The sequence below is a fragment of the Pteronotus mesoamericanus genome, unplaced genomic scaffold (genome assembly GCF_021234165.1).
Source record: "Pteronotus mesoamericanus isolate MK-2021 breed Mesoamerican mustached bat unplaced genomic scaffold, CSHL_Meso_final contig_90, whole genome shotgun sequence".
Classification (NCBI taxonomy): Eukaryota; Metazoa; Chordata; class Mammalia; order Chiroptera; family Mormoopidae; genus Pteronotus; species Pteronotus mesoamericanus.
In genome coordinates this window covers 32,476,908-32,495,151 of record NW_026555277.1, presented here as the reverse complement: position 1 = coordinate 32,495,151, position 18,244 = coordinate 32,476,908, and positions in this window count along the sequence as shown.

Here is an 18,244-nt window from a genome sequence, read left to right as displayed (position 1 = left end):
GTTTATTCCACATTTAAATTTCTTCTCCGCTGCTAAATATCCTAAACAATTCCTCCATTCATAACCTGTCATGGAAACTTGATCTTGTAGAATTTTGTAAACTTAGTTCCTTGGTGATACTCTAATTTATTTGTCTTTAATATACCAATTTCTTCCTAGAAACTGAGTAATGAATTCAATTCAACCATAGACATTGAGCTGGTGAGATTTTTTTAAAAAATTACTACTTTCAACTGAATTCTTTTAAATACAAAAGTGTACAAAGGCAAAATGATGCTGAAAGTTTATTGATAATCTCAGCGTTAAACTTGTTAAATTGAAATCAAAGTTTTAATTCAGAAGAAAAATTAAAATTTATTTTCATATAGATTAACCCTTATGCATTTTGTCTAAAACAACCCCCTTCTGCTCATCTTCCTTAGATTGCTTTCCTACAACACTACATCCTGTTGATACAGCACAGAATTCACGCATCTTTCTCCTACCATTTCAGGCAACTACAGCCCTTCCTGCCAATTTGATATACGAAGAGAAGACACCAACTGGCACTGGATCTGACATATCCAGAATACCTAGATGATTTTTTTTAAATCTCCCCTCTAGCTCAGCTCGTGACTAATTCCTAAACTTAAAGAAAAAAAAATCTGTTACCTGGTTCAAGCTACTGACTGCAGTTTTATGTTGCAAGATCTCAGAAGACTTGGCTGACATTAAAACTGGTAGGAGTAAAGGGAGACATTAGAGTGCCCTTCAACAAGCCGTGCATTTTCTAAACTTCCTAACCAAAATGGCCTTGAATTGGGAGAATAAGTAATCAATAAATAGAACTCAGAAAATATTATAGGCTAGATTTTAGGAAGTCGGGGGTAAAGGGAAGGGATGGGAAACTCATATTTATTGCATGCCTATTATGTGGGAGCTACAATATTCAGTACTTGTAATAATAATAAAAATAATTAATGATAGCTAACCTTCAGTTACTACAATACTGTGATAACAGATTAACAAATACTGCAATAAATCTTTATATGGATATCTGTTCTTCCCCCATAGGTACTATTATTATGATTTTAAGTTTTGGAAACTGGGCTGAGAGATGTTAAACAACGTGCCCAAGGTCATAAGATGAGTCAGTAGACTGGGGAGCCCAGATGTGAACCCCGCCCATCTGACTCCAGGGCGCATGCTCTCAGCACTGTGCTTCCCACCTCTTATGTGTATCACCTTATTTCAGTGGCTGTACACAGTAACATTGGTATCCTCTTGGTCCCTCCAAAATGGAAAGGAACACGATAAAAAATATTTTCTATTAATATTCCAAATATATGGCACTGGCAGAAAGCTGTTAAGACTAATGTCTATAAAGAGGATCCCTAAACTTAAATGTGTTAACCTTATCCAAATCCTAGGTCCCTCTGAGCTGGTTTAGCTGTCTTTTCCTCTACCAGATTTTCCAGCCCACATTTCAGTGTGATTTTCTCTTGCAGGTATCATTTTCAGTAATCTACCAAACATGATGTGTGCTGTAGTTACTTATACCCCCAACACCCTGGCCTCACTTTAGCAGCAACAATCAAGATAGGCACCTGCATTCAACATACACTCAGATGAAAGATAAGGACCTCCCTATAGTTACCTGTTTTCCCCCCAAAAGACATCATTTTCCTTTAAGGCAACCTGAAAATTTTAATTTCTAGAACAATTTAACAAATATTAATAAGCATATATTGGGCCCTCCTAACTACCTTCTCTCTGCTACTAGGTGCTGCACAGGATATACTCTGTTCTCCCCACTGCGCATAGACAAGGTATTAGTTTTTCATTGTAGTGTAACAATTGACCCTCAAACTTTTCAGCTTAAAACAGCAGCACTTATTTTCTCACTATTCCTGTGAGTAAGGAATCTGGGCACAGCCTAGTTAGGTGTCTCTAGCTCAAGGGTTCTCATCAAACTGCAGCTAAACTGTCAGCGAAGGGCTCAGCATCATCTGACGACTCCATCCAGTCAAGTGGAGAAGGATCCACTTTCAAGCTCAGTCACATGGTTGCTGGCAAGATGTATTTCCTCGAGAGTTACTAGATTGAAGGTTTCAGTCTCTTTTCAGCTGTTAGCCTACCCTCAGTTCCTTGCCACCTGGGTCTCTCCATTGAGCAGATCCCACTGTAGCATCTGGCTTCCCTCAGAGAAAGAAAGGGACAGAGACAAAGATATAGAGAAAGATACCCCGCGATAGAAACCACAGTATTCGAGTCACCAAATCTCAGAAGTGACCTCTCATGACTTTTGCTGTGTTCCGTTTGTTAGAAGTGAGTTACCAGGTCTAGCCTATACTCAGGGAATAGGGATTACACAAGGGTTTGATAACCAGGATGCAAGGATCATTAGAGACCATCTGGAAGGTTCCCTATCTCTAATGTTATATTTTTGTGTCTCTAATGAGCTTCACACACACACACACACACACACACACACACACACACCTACCAAATATTTCTTATTCTCCAACATTTGTGTTTTAAAACCAAATAAACATATTTAGGAAAATTCCCATATATTAGAAATGCTTTCATTCACTCAACAAGTATTTACAGAGTCCTTAATAGGACCTGATACTGTTCTGGAACTTTTTTTAAAAGAAATAACTAAAATTGTGTTGCAAAAGTTCCCCAAGACCATGACCAAGCTCCTTTTCCCCTAAACAGAGACACAGGAGAATAAAGATCAAGACAACCATTGTTCTTTCCTAATTAAAACCACCTCAGCATTTATGGTTAGAGACTATTTTAAGAATGTTTTCTGAGCCTAGAGCTGTGATAAGCAAATCCACATGGCCACAGTTATAAAACATTCTCTAATATCGGCTTTAATAATAATACTGCTGGTATTTCGATCTCCATATGCCTTCCTCTTCTGTCTGATAGCTCAACTGATCAGAATTTGGGAGAGGAGAGGGTATATTTTTATTGATTCCCTTCAAAACTCAAAATACATCAAGCAGGGACCAACCACAAGAGAAGGCACAAATTAGATACCTCATCGTGATATTCAGAAAACACAAAAGCTCCTCCAGAATTTTAATTGCCTTAAGGGAGAAGAAAAGGAGAAGTGTGAAAGGAAAAGCATTCTTCATTATACAGCATTTACCACAAAGTAACAGAAAATCCAGAACCACCTGAATTTATCTTGAACTGGCAAGACTTTCCCGATCCCCACTGCCACCAATCAAAATGGAGACTCTAAGCTGGTTTAGTTCCGCTATAAAGAAATAACTTTCTGTTTTTCCACATCTAAGACTTACTGCACAAGCAAATCGATACTTTACAACCTGTAATAAGTGCTAAGAAGGAAAGAGGGAAAAGTGATAGAGGGAGAGTGATAGAAAATTGCTTGGTCAAAGAAGGTATATCTGAAGAGGTGAAATTTAAGCTGAGATGTGATGGAGGAGGGTCTAGGCATGTAAAAAGTATAGGAGAAGGAGTCAATCATTCCGGGGGAGGGGATGGCATGTTTCCTGACATGGATGAGAGCTTTGTATGCCTCAGGACTCAAAAGAAGGACACCACTGGGGCACATGGGTGAGGCAGAGAGGGAACTGAGGTCAGACTACTCTGGCTATTGTGTGGGGAATGGGTAAGGCAGGACAAGCAGTGCCGCGATCAGTTATGAGGCTGCTATAGTATTTAGATAACACAATGGTGGCTAGATCTGGTGCATTGTTGATGCAAATAGAAGCTAGAGGCAAGTGGCATTTACCCAGATTTTACCATATATATGCAGACCCATGTATAATTGTAATGCACACCTGCATACTCTACACAGGAATATTATACCCATGGTATGTAATCATTATACCCATATATAAAAGTGCATCCTTATTTCTTCCTCAAAAATTTGGGTAAAAAGTGCACATTATACATAGCAAAATATGGTAGAAGTCAAAATGACAGGTGAGATTAGACAAGGGTGGGGAGAAAAAGGTGGAGAGAGAGAATGAGACAGATGACTTCTATGTGGGCGACTTTCATGTGTCTAGATTAACAACCCAGAAGCAGTGTACTTCAGTGCAAGCCATCTTCTTCGCTTTGAGAAGGCAGCTTCCCAGTTGCTGTGAGAAAAATATCTGCAGAACCCAATTCTCACTTTTTTTCATCCTGTTGGCCAGAGGTGAAATCCTCCAGTAATTAGGAAGTTAGGAAAGAAACTAAAAGGCTTCCAAAAAGGGGACTCAGAAGTTATGAAGTAGGCATAAAATCAAGAAAAGATCATTAACAACCATCTATTTCAACCCCTGTAATGGGTGAGAAGCATGGAACCCAGAGACGTTAAGGAGCCAGTACCAAAGGTAAACAGCCATTCAATGGCAGACCAAGGCTAGAATCCAGTGCTTCTGATTGGACCAAACAGAATGAAGCAGCATGACAAATAGGTACAATGATTACATGTACTTAATAGTCATATATCTGTGTTTTCCTTTCCTCCCTCCTCCATACCTTGGTGGAAGAGGTATAGTCTTTGATTGCAAATTGGCAGCTGGGGGTAGGAGGGGTGGTCAAATTTTTAATCAATTTTTAAAGAGAGCCTGCTAAACATATGCTATGAGACACTATGTAGAACTATAAATGTTACTGAAGAAAAGGAAGAAAGGAAGGGGGTGGGAAAAAGGGTGATAAAGCTGAAATTTTCACTTCAAATTATGTTGTTGAAGATAAACTAATTTGGACTCTCGATGCTTAATTCAGAACTCATATTGGGCTCACTTTGATGTTTCCTTTACTAAGCTATATATGATCATGAAATCTCCTTAAAATGTTTAATATTTCAATTTCCTAAGTATAAGGATCGAATTTTATAATCTTTTCTACACTTTTCCAGGAGTCCAATTCTAGTTCTTTTCCAAAAAGGGGGGTTGGGGAAAGGATCAGATTGTGAATTCAGAAAGTGGTAACATGAAAAGAGAGACGATTGTAAACACAAAATATCATTTTAGCTTCAGTATTCCTTTCCCAAATGACATTTCCACACTAGGGGCTCCCCATCCTGCTCTCCAGTCTACTGACATTTATTCTTAATTCTCCTTTACAAACACACTCTGGTACAAGTTCAGAGAGAAACTTATGTAAAATATTTCAAATTGTGACTCATCTCACAGTAATGTGTTCAACCAAATTTAAGTTCTCAAGAAAAGACAACTTTGAGTAAAGTCTATCATGCCAAGTTATCTCCCGGCTTAAAATATGTATATATTTTTATGTCAACATATCCAATTTTACATGAAAAATAGTTCTAATACACATTTACACCCATCAACAAAGAAAAACATCATCTACCCTAAAGCTACATACTTTTCCTAAAATTATGGGAAGCCTATGCATATTTAAAATACCTGCTTAAAGGCTTTAAAGCTAGAACTAATTTTGTTTGTTTTAAGGTATCTGTCCAATTTCTTTCCTCTTAACAGGAAAGTTAGTTCTTAGGGCCTGGAACATTCTAAATTGGAAGCTTAGAAAGATCAATTGCTTCTCTTTATTTCATGCTCTTATATGCAAAATGGCTGGCTCAACTTACATAGCACCTTCCCCTAAACCTCACTGTGAAGCAGTGTGTGACTGCTCAAAAATTGAGTCATGGTAAAGAGGAGGTCATAAAGCCTTTCTCTTCTAAACTAAATGAAAGCATCTACTGCCCACCTTAGGAGATAAAAGTCAAACCAGTCTTCCTGAAGGCCAGTGAATCCATTCTATAATCTCCCACAAGATTCTTCTCAAATAACGTGCAAAAAGAATCATCACAGCCTTTTAGAAAAGAGTAGGAAAAAAATCCCACTGTGTTTCTGTAATTCACTGATGGGTTTATCAGAGTCAATAATTTTCTTGTCAACAGAAAGATCCAACTTAACTCTCTTCCAGTTCAGTTTTGTATTTAAGTGATACCTTGCAGTTTAATAATAAACTTTAATCAAGTAATAAAACAAGGCAACCCTTGGCATCTTACTATGTCGTAGGCAAAGCAGTCTGTCACAAAACCCATTGTGTTCCAAACTATCTCAGACTTATGTAGAAGGACACAGTCCACAGCCAAGGAATTAGCGGGCCTCTTACTCTATCGGGCTGTGCAGAAAGGGAGAGGCAGAAGGGGGAAGGGCCAAGCCCACTATTTCTCCCTTACCGTTCTCCTTGCATTCATTTTTTTTTTCCTGCCAAGAAAACAAAAAAGCTTTAAAAATATTTTTATCATAGCGGTCCACCGGTCACAGAGAATCAAAAAGAAGTTAAGAGTCCACGATTATCTTTAAAATAGATAAATACCAAATGCTAGTCTAGGTGAGGAGCCATTTTCCCCTGAAAGGTCGACCCTGCCGTCAGCCCCTTTCCCCCACCGCCCGGCCAGAACTGGTAGGCACGCACTGATCTAACAAACGACAAGCCACAGCTACCTAAGCGAGCAATCCATAAGGTGGCCAATCACGGGGCTTCCTTCTCGCTACAGAGCCACAGGGGCCCCTCCTTTTCGGAAGGACAGGACTTACGGTGAGTGGCAGGAGCGTTTTTTCCAACTGTCACCATCTGAACTCACCGGCGAGTTCTTCCATCAGTTCCACATGCCACACACCTAGCATCTTCCAAAGCCAAAATGGTATAAAGAAGCACATCTTGCTAATGGGTGCACAAACTAAACCAAGACGGAGCACAGATGCTGAGAGATACAATTCAAAAAGTTAAGGTATCTTGATGCTGAGAAGGCGAGAGTAGTTCCCAGGGAAGGAGCGTGGCAGGGTGACTCTCGCTGCCCACGGTCGCGCTGCCTCTATAACGGATCACTGCAGAACAGACACGGAACACTATTTTCGCTCTCTGACTTGTTTCATAAAGGCAAAATCTTCTCTGGATCCCTGTGGGTGAGGGAAAACAGGGACTAATGTCGGCAGTCCCTAAGAGCGAAGTGGAATAAAGCAAGAGGACACCTGTATCACAGGGTCGTGCAGATGTCCGGTGGCAACAGTGGCACCCTAGCGTTTTGCACATATGTATTCCTGGTATAAGTGCCGCATTCAGTTTTGAAAAGCTTATCTATCTAAGGCCCAGATGTGGATTTCTCCCTCCAACCAGAAATAATAGTAATATATTCATGTGCGAGTGTACATGCGTAAAAGTAAGTTGTTAAATGTTAAGATTTGGAAAATGAAAATATTGAGGAAGTACAGTGGGTCAATCAACATGGCCCTCAGGCCCAAGTTAGGAAATATCTTAGGTCCGAATGGCACTTTATATTTTTTGCTAAGCACATATTTTATAGGCACATCTGTTTTATTTACAAGAAGCCTCAGTCAACCTAAAACTAACAAGATGTGCCACTACTTAACTACAAAATGTAAATAGAATCCTGTACCCAAGTACCGGGTTTCTTCAGGCAGTTTGTACTAACAGTGAGTGGATATGTTATCCCCACATTCACAAATGTGGGAGAGAACCCAGAGACATCTTATGACCTTCAAGATTCTTACAGCCTCTGAGCCAAAGTAAGCAAGCCAAGTGTGCTAATCAGCAGACACAGTTGAAGGCTGAGATCTTCATTCAGAGCTTTAAAAGATATTCTAAAGCTCACTTTACTGCAAGGAGGATTTTCACAATATGAATTTCACTAAAGCACAAACTGAATAGGATCATGTCGGCATAATCCTCACACATTTCTGCCAGCCGGGATCCTGGATGTTGAGATGTGGCCGCCTCACCATGGGCCTGAAACCACCCATCTGCTTCACACAGGTCACTGCACAGCCATCAGATGGAGACACTATGTGGTCACTACTCCAGTGAATAGATCCAAACCACCGACGTCGAGGGCAAAGGCTACAGCTCCCATTTCCAATTTCCCAAGCTACCCCAGTCCCTCTGCAATGGAATATCAATAGAGAGACTAAATGAATTGTTTGCTTAACTGTGCTGTGCAAGCTGAATAATTGTACGCTTTCCAGAAAGGCTTTGTAACCAATGAGATGGTGTTGGATCTGCCAAAATCTTTACCTTGAAGCCAACGTCCTTTCTTCCTACAGTCTCTCTCCTATCACAAATCATGGCAACCCTGGTATTATTTCCAGAGGAAGCAAAACCATGGCAGAAACGTCAAAAATCATGTCTTTCAAAATGGAAAAATCTCCATTAAGCTGCATCCACTGAGAACAGCTATCTCCATATATGCCAATGTAAAGCCTTCAGTCACAAACCCCGATTTAATCCATTACACACTGAAACAGCCAACAAATGGCAGGAAAGTCTACCTTCAGAGTAAGCAAAATTGGTCCATCACACCTGATGACCACATGTTAAAGGTAAGAAAACGTGATTAAAATAAGCAGGGGGGGGTTGGAGATTATTTTTAAAATATCATATGTTGTGTAAGAAGACTAGGAAAATAGAAAATGGAATATTATTTACTTGTCACAGGGTTTTTAAAATAATAAAAATCAATTAGTATCAAGATAGAAAATACTCAAATAAGATATGTTGGGTGAAAAAAGAAAATGCGTAAGGGTAGCAACAAGAAAATTTTAGCCAAAGGAAACCCCAAATTACTTAAGTCAAGAGAAGAAAGCTAAGGGAGAGGTCTTTATAACTCTTTATCTCCAACTTGCTTGAAGCATTAAAAAACACAATGCAAGTTCTCAAAACAAAACACTTGCTTCTGGCAAAGAAGCTGTAGCACTTCACCCATATTTTGTTTTCATTTAGTTATTTTTAACATGTAAGACTTCTAAGACATAGTTCAAAATTGAAATGTCTCCCTCCTCCCCTAGTCTCCAGCCAACCATCCCTCTTCCCAGAACACTGTTCCTAGTTTCTTATGTTTCTTTCCAGACCACAGATTTAAATATTCTTTAAACTTAATTTATTTTATCATAATTTGCCTTCTATATGTTCTTACCCATTACTACCTTTTCTTTCAATTTCTTGCAATAGTTTTTCATTATAATAATCAAGGGCTTTTCTTCTCAGTGGGTCTATGCTATACAGTTTGAGATTCTCTAACTGGCTGCTCCTTCTCAGATGCCATAATCCCCCATGATACAGTCTAATCGACAAGTCTTACTAATAGGATTAGAACTTGGAGGGACAATATGCTTCGGGTTCCAACAAGAATGCAAAGATGTTATATTTATACAAATAGCTTTCAACGAAAACCTAAGAGATTTAAAACAATTGGAAAATATAATGTGTAGCTGCCACCAAACCAAACTTCTAAGAGTTTCTGAGTCTTGACAGGAAGTGTTATCCTGATTCAAGTGCTGTCTGGCTTGCACCTTAGAACATCGACCTCATCTAAATTTTCAGGTTTAGATTAGCCCACAGCAATATAGGCCGGAGTACCTTTGCATGTGTTTGGGGGTGGGAAAGAGATGATGGGTATTGGGAGGGGAGGTAAGAGTGTGCCATGCATGTTGAAGAGGTACCCCCAAGGAGTCCTTGCTATGACAATACCCAAAAGGAAGGTAAGGTGCAAATTTCAAACATAACAGGTCAATATTTTTTCTTTCCCAATTCTAACAGAGACTAGGGACAGTTAGGAGGGGGAAAAAAAGACCCAGGTTCAAGTCATGGTTTTGTCATGAACTCCATGTATCTTTGGCCTAATCACCTCTAATTCTGTCTCATTTATAAAATGAGGACCTGATAAGCTCTGAAGTCCTTTTTGCCTTTAATCTTCTCACTCTAAGATGCAGTTTCTGTCCATATATTGACTTACATATCTGTTATAAGGGCATAAAATTCCCTTGATTTCTCACAAATGTATCTGCTCTTAAATAACAAACTTAGCATACTTTAAATGTTTTAAAATCCCCATCAGGAAAGAGAAGTGACTATAGCAGACAGTTGTCATTTTGAAGATGTCCATCATCCAGTCCCCCTCCTTGGCAGTACCCTCATTTCTTTTATAAGAAGTATCTGTGTACATTTTGGGGGCGGTAAGTCCAAGTGTTTGCCTCCCCAACCATAAAAGCTTAAAAGGAAACTGGAGGTTCCTTTTGCCAGATTCTCCTCTCATAAATCAGCACATCCATTGGATGGACATGTGACCCATCAAATTTTCTCCCCAAGGACTGAATCTTTAGCAGAACAACACAAGAACAAAAGAAACAGAGTTCATTCTTTCCAGAAGCAGTTCCCCGGGAACACGAATGAACAATTCCTCCTACAAGGCTTTCTTTTCTTTAGCTTGTCTTTCAATCCTTCAATAACCCACAACCTTCCAATAAATTCTCTTTCTACTTAAGTTAGTGGTTTACTGCATGACAATCACTCCAGAACTTAATGACTTTAATATAAGAACCTTTTATCTACCCACAATTCTCTAGATCGGCAATTAGTTCAGGGCTCAGCTGGGACGGTGTCTCTCTGCTCTGTGTGGTATCTGCTGCGCTCATATAAGCATCTGCAGGGAGAAGGCAGATCTGCTGGGGGCTGACTGATCTCGGATCGCCCCCCTCACTTGCTGCTGGCTGGAGCTGTCGGCTGGAAGCCCTAAGTTTTCCATGTGGCCTCTCATCCTCCAATAAGCTATGTTGGGCTTCTTCAAATGATGGAGAAATGTTCTGAGAGAACAAAAGCAGAAGTTGCAACTTCCCTTCCACCTCATTCTATTGGTCAAAGGTAGTTTCAAACCAGCCCAGATTCAAGTGATGGGAAATAGCCTTCATCTGTTAATGGGAGGAGTAGCAAAGACACCTCACCAAGAGAAGTGGCTGCAGGGAGGCGTGATTCACTGGAGGCCATCACTGTAGTAATGTACCAAGTTGGAGTTCGTTTCTGTTGCTTGCAACTTAAGAATAATACCAGTGAAATGTGACTGGAACACATTAGGTTTGGGGGGGGGCCTCATCATTTAGGACATTTTCTCTGTATATACCTTAAATATTAATGAGACTCTTTAGAGAGCATGTGGGTGTCATGGCAGTGGAGCTACAAGAAGCAACGAAATTATCGTGGTTCAAAGCCTGTCTGTTATTTAGCTATGCCATTTTGAATTTGAATGAATAAATGAATGAATGGAAAGAGGAAGGAAGGAAGGAATGGAGGGAGGGAAGGAGAAAGGAAGGAATTGCATCTTAGACTGAGAAGGTTCAGGGTAAAAAGAACTTTAGGGCTCACCAGAGCAGAGGTCCTCATTTTATAAATGAGGAGACTGAATTAAAGATGATTAGACTGAGGGTACATGGAGTTAATGACAAAACCAGGTTTAGAACTTGGGTCTTTTTTTCCCCTGAGTTACAAAATTGTATATATTAAATAGACGAACTGCCAGCAAACTTCACTTTGCACTGTACTACAGGACCTTAAAAATCACCATGCAAGCTGAGACTGCGAAATTGTCTTAGTGGGAAATATTACAATTGTTCTGTATCCATAAAAATTGTTGCCAAAACATTAAAAACTCTCACCATCAGTTAGAAATGTATAGGAAAATGAACAAAAGAATAAAACTAATGTTTGTACACTATTTTTAAAGTACACAAAACATTGAAAATAAAGCAATTTATTTCTAAGAAACTTAATGAGACTAGTTTGAGTGCTTGTCTTGCCATCATATAACTCACCATATGCAGTGAGCACATTTCTATGCTTTGGCAAATTGTGACACTGTTTTCTAAGTTTGCATCTGTTTTCAATATTTTATCCCTTGTGTGTTCAATGCTGTGCCCAGTATCCCCAAGAGTTCCTTTATGTGAAGTTTTTGCGCGTCTCTCTCCCTCTGGGACATCGTTATCCTCTCATCAGAACCGCCTTCCTCGTTTATGGCAATGCATCTGCCGGCACTGGGTTCCTCCGACCACACGCCTTGGAAAAGGCAGCAATGTCCGCACCCCGCAGCCAGCTACTTCCCCTCCACCTCACTTGGGCCCCATGCAAACTTCCCTTCCAGCATTATCACTTTTGTTTCTTCCTTGCACTTTCATTTTTGTTGACCAATTCTTTCTTTTGATTATCCATATTTGTAAAGTGTGACAGGGGTTTATCACTTGGTAAACAAGGAGGCGACACAAAGACACACGCTGCTCTCTGTTTGTGAACTGAGTAACAGATGCACAGAGACCGAGTCCTGAAAGACGTGACATGATTGGTCACTGCTCATGATGTGCATCTGTCCCTTATGTGCTGACTTGTGAACTAAAGAGCTAGCAGCAAAGTTTGTACTCTATACAACCTCTCAGTTAATGTTTGGTAACTGAAATGTGAGCCATGTTGTTGGGAGACTGGCGTTATTTAAACTATGGTGACTGAAATTTGTCCATATCAGAACTGTGCAAAACAAGGGCTATCGATATTAAATATCATGTCATTTAATTATTGCCACACTTGTTATTAAAGAGGGAAAGCCTAGACCTCATTATTACTGCATTGGAGAAGGAGCTCCATTTAATTCAAACATATACTAGGCTCCAACAATACTCATCTTTGCCACTGTGAGGTCTGCAGATTAATGCTAAATGTAGACAGCCAAGAGGGGAAGAGCATTGAAAAAAACACCTGCATTTTAACCCTTTCACTTGGGCCTGGAGGAAAATTCCTGGAGAGGAAGACAGAGCATACCAAATCCAAAGATCATCCAAAATCATGGAAGATATTATCCACATTAAGTATATATATTTTTATTACTCTTCACTTCCAAGGCCAGAAGGAAAATATTTCAATATAGCTTTCCATGAATGTGGTTGGTGGTCTCTCAAGATCCATTTTCCCTTCTTTCTTCATTGTGGAACCCCAATTGTGAGGAGCTAGTTATGTTGCTACCCATATTTCACAGCTTCTAGTTTTCTCTATGTGGTTTAATACTGACAAAGTGAAATATAAATAAAATAATTGTGGGAATTTGGGGGAACTCCTTAAAAGGAGCTTATTTGATTAGGAGAAGCAACCTTTTGTCCTTCCTACCATCTAGAATATAAACAAAATATTAGAAAGCACCGTCTTAGACTGTGAGGACATCCTGAGAATGGAAGCCAGGCATCAGGACGGTAGAACATAAATACAGAAGGAGCCCTAAGTCCTTCATGGCCCGATACAGACATCATACCAGCTCTGGGCTGTCTCTCTCCACACTATTTTACATGTGTATAAGCCACTCTTTCCTATTCTTTCTTACCCACATCTGAACACAGATCTTAACTGATGAAATGAATACTCTTATCTAGTCAACGGGTTATTTCAGTGACACTGATCGACTCTTGCATCATTTTACACAACAAAGGTCTCAAATGAGGCAGAAGCACATCAGTAAAACAATACCACCCTCCACATGGTGTTGGATATTTAGGGGAACAAAAGCTTATGGTTGCTTGAAAAGTCCTAATACAGATTCAAATAATTAAAACTCAAACAAAGACCTGGCTTAAGTACTTTTTGGACAAAAAAAAAAAGAATAAGAGGGGAGGAGAAAAAGTAACAGCAAGCTTGTTACAAATCAGAAACTGTGGCTGGGAAATAGAAACCCCAAAATAAGACTGCATTCACGTAAGTGTCTAGAAGAATATACAGGAAGTACTAGCTCAGTGCTGACCTAATGTTAAAGTGATTTTTTTTTTAAAGTAAATTGAGGTGAGGGCAATCAAGGTGGTTGGTCTTGACCTACCATTTTGTAAAAGATGGGAGAAGCAACTGAGGTTATGTAGTGGGAAGCAAAGAAGACAGAGTAGGATTAAAATTGGTATTCCAAATATCTGAAGTGCTATCTTGTAGCATAGGGCTTTGGTTTAATCTGTATGGTTTCAAGAAGAATTAAGACCAGTGAGTGAAACAAAAATAAAACATATTTCAACTCAATTAAATGAAAAACCTGAGAATTAGAACTTTGTAAAATTGGAATGCACTAGTTTGAAGGTAGTGAATTATCTGACATGGTGGTGGATTTTTTTTAAGTAAGGACCATAATAGAATTCAGGACTTATTCTGAAACTCAGAATAGGACATGGAAACAGTGTTGTATCTCAAAATCCTTGAAAAACTGATTTGTATACTAGGGTCACTATGACAAAGGATATCAAGGAAGGGTGTCCTGCACTGGACAGAAAATTGGACCAGGTGGCCCTTCCAATTCTACCATTCTATTAGTAGAGTATTTTCCTATTGCACGTGAGTGGTTAATATGAGATGATCCAGGTATTGAACAAATGCTCCCTGAGGAAAATGATGATGAGTATATTGGCCAGAATTCTTCCAACTGTGTAAGTGGATGAAACCAATTCAAAATAGCCTGAGGGGGAAATATAAGAAATTCAGTGGCAGGGCTAAATCTCACTTCAAGCATAAATGCTCAAATAATGTGGTCAGAAATCTTTCCCAGTCTCTTGGGACAATTTTCTCTGAGCAGGCTTCAGTCTCAGGCAGACGGTCACTGTGCAGAAGCCTAGACTGGCCTTCATCAGCATCATACTTTATTCTCTAGCCTCGCAATTGTAACTGACTTGGACTAACCTGGCTTCAGACACGAGCCCATTGTTTACCCAATTACTGTGGATTTTGGCCAGATTTGGGTCACATGAACTGAGAATAGGACAGGGCTGGTTTTTACAAGGAAAAGAAGGCTTCTGCAGTAAAGGATACTGAAAAGATAAAAATAATAAATCTCTACTACAAGGACAACAATAAATATAATAGATTTTTAAATAGTAACTTCAGTGGAATTCTGGGTCTATCCTGAATTTCAAGTGAAAAATAGAAGCACTGTTGTATCTTAAAATCCATGAGAACATGAAGTGAATTTCATTCTACGCCTTAATCTAAAATTCTAATACTCAGGCAAATAACAATTTTAACATGTCTGTCTTTTCAACAATTCTCCTTTTTTTCTTAAGATACCTCTGTTCACAGGCAGCCTCATCAGACAAAGTAATAGCGAATGAAAAGCATAAAATGTTTACTGAAGTGGATGAAGGCACAGCATGTACAGAAAAATTCTTCATTAATAGCTGAAAAAAATCTTTCTCTGTATTTAATATTTAGGTGACATATTTCTATTTCAAGAGAAGTAAATATTATAGTCATGAATAGCAAACAGAAACACAAACTCATTTATTCGTAAAATAAACTCATTTTCTTTTCATATCAATGCAAAAAATGACCCAATGCCATATGTTCCATTTGCCATGATTCTAAGACAGCAAAGCTATACAATTTCTACATCATTAACTTGTCTTCCTATTTTTCCACATCTCATGGTTCTGCGAGGTAAGCATTCATTCATTCACTTTGATAATGCTATCTTTTTTTCATAAGTTTGGTTTTTCATTTGCTCAGTTACTCCATGCAAAGCTACAGCAGCCGGGGGTGGTGGTATGGGGCAGGGAAGGACCCACTCCACAGTTTCTCTAAAAGAACAAGAACTCAAGATTACATTTCCAATGGTTTCGTACAAAAAGGGACTTTGCCTTTTGCTAGCCTGAAGTTTGAAAAGGCAGCTATACTTCCTCATTTTATACCACTGGGGCCAGGCTGAATGCCACAGTACTCAAGATAGCACGATGTATAACACAGCAGAATGCCAGCTCTGTAAATAGTGGGTGGCAAGACGGGGAAGAGGAGAGCGATCCTGCAGTCACATGGGAATCATGGAAGGGTCCTTGGAAGACAAGAGGAGTAGTGATGGGGCTTTAGGTTATCTGCATAAAATCTGAGGAGAATTCTGCAAATCCCAAAATTAGACCTGAAAAATAGAATTCAAGGTCATTGCAACGATACAGCAGAGAGACAGTCTGAGGTTAAAGTGGCCATGTATCACCCCTGTGTTTTCCATTTTTATTACATTGCTTAGCTTATACCTAGATTTCTCTGGACCAGCTTAATCCATTCAAAATCTTGCACACGGTTAAAGCCATTATGAAAAAATATTTATTCAATTTCTGAGACAATCTGTAGAGTTCACATTAAATAGCCTAGTCTATGTGACTTAGAATATAAAGTCATCAGTAGATGCTTACCCAAGAAATCAAGCAGGAACTGGTACACAAACTGAATATTTAAACATGTTAACAGGATGTAAGAGCAAACCAGTAAGAGGAGACAAGGGAATGCAGCAACTCATGACTGGTGCATGCTTACACAATTAAAATTTACTACTTTTTTTGGAGATAAACTCAGGAGTTTACAAAATGAACAGACATAGTAACAACTACAAAAAGACTACCATGATTTATCAAGCAAGAATAAATCATTTACTAATAAATCCAGCATGGAGGACCTCATTGAATTCCTCCTACAGGTAGTCACTAATAATATCTCCATTTTATAGAAGAATGGGGATCACAGAGAATTCTGTGTAGTTTCCCTAAAGCCACACAGCCAGCAAAGGCAGAGTCAGGATTTTAACTCAGTGAGTCTGATTCCCAATTCTGTGCTCTTAACCACCACTATTTTTTCCTTAAGCACTTTGAATAAACTTGCATGTTCAATTTGATTCTCATAAGAACCCCCTCAATAAAGTAGACATTAATATCTCCATTTTTATAATAACGAAATCAAGAAGACAAATCATTAGTTCTAGGTCATAGTGCTGATCAGTGGCAGAGACAAGGCTGGAGCCCACTCTCATAAATAATAGGTCACAGACTGTTCCTTGCCCACTAAAACCTATTCTCTTCTTCCTGGGCATAAGTCTGTTTAGCAAAAAACTATACTTCTAAGCTTCCTTTGCAGTTAGGTATGGCCATTTGATTAAGTTTTTATCAAAAGAATATGGAGTGGAAGAGGCATGTGCAAATTCTCAGTCGAAAAGAACTCTCTGGACCCAGACTTCCTCTTTCTCTTTTTCATGAGCTGGAACTCAGAATGGCAGAGGTCGAGCTTCAGTCGTACAGACAAGGCCTATATCCTAACAGATGAGAGATTTTTAAAATTGGAGGAGCCTGAGTTCCTGAATGACTGCATGGAGCAGAGCTGCCCTACATATCGGCACCACCTCAGAACTACTATGAGTGAGAAACTGTTTAACCACTATTTACACTATCTACATTACATTATTTAAACCACTGTTTACATTATTTCTACATTATTGAAACCACTGTACTTTTAAAGTATCTTTGATACAGAAGCTTAGCTAAACTCTCACTAATATAGCCTACAAGTACCATCACCTGAGAGAGGAAAAGATGCTACAGACTTAGATAAGAAGGCAGGCATGAGGGTGTGAGGGAACTATTGAAACTAATATTCTACTACTGTACCCTTTCTACACAATCACAATGGTAATACATACTTTATTCCTAAAGATGATAAAGTATTCTCTACAAAAGACAACTGCAAAATATCACCTTATGAAAAACAGCAATATAAGAACAAAACCCAACCACTTTCACTTCTTGTTTTTTACTTTGCTTTATGACTTAAACTGACTAAGAATCTTTTTGAAATGGAATTTCTAAACTGGCTCTTGATACAATTCAAGCTAGACTCCATTAGAACAGCCAAAATCTCCTTTAAAACAGGCGTACTGAAATGAGCCCAAGTCACAATACTGTGCCACACCAAGTCAGTAGGTCTGAACTTCACTTCAGCTATCTTCATTTCATCCCTACACTGTATGTTGTCTCTCTTGGACATCTTGTTCTGGGTCATATATTGCAACCTCCTTGGTCACCTCCTTAAAAGACATCAGAAAAGACTGCAGGGACAAATTTTCAGTTATGCATCTTCCTTGAGTCTGTGGTGACCCAAAGGACCCACGAAATCTTCCAACAGAATCTGAGAACCTTAATTTTTTAAGTTAAAAAGTGCATTCTTATGAAAGTAATTTTCAAATCTTTCAATATCCATTTAAATGATCACAATTTTTGATACTCTAGCTTCACATCTGGGTGCTCATTTTAGTGAAGTGATCAAAAGTATTATATTCACAAATACATTCACTGAAGGATATTTAAAGAAGAGAAAAATATAAACAAACGAAATATAAAACCACAGAAAAAACAGTCAAATAAGTGATGGTCCTTCCCTAAAGAAAAAACTGGCTTACAAAACAAATCCAAAAATATAAAGAAAAAGAACTAAGAAACAAATATTTCCTGATTATCTTTCAAGAGATAACAAAGAAGATTTGCTTTGCCTGTTGCAAAACAACATGTCCAAGGGAGGTAATATACAGTGTAGGGATTCAATAAACAGGTTCCGCAAGTTAAATGATATCCTGGGGAAACAAACAGACAAATCTAAATTGTTACCCCTTCCTGGGCTGGAGAATTGGTCATAGAGTTGGGTACCCTTC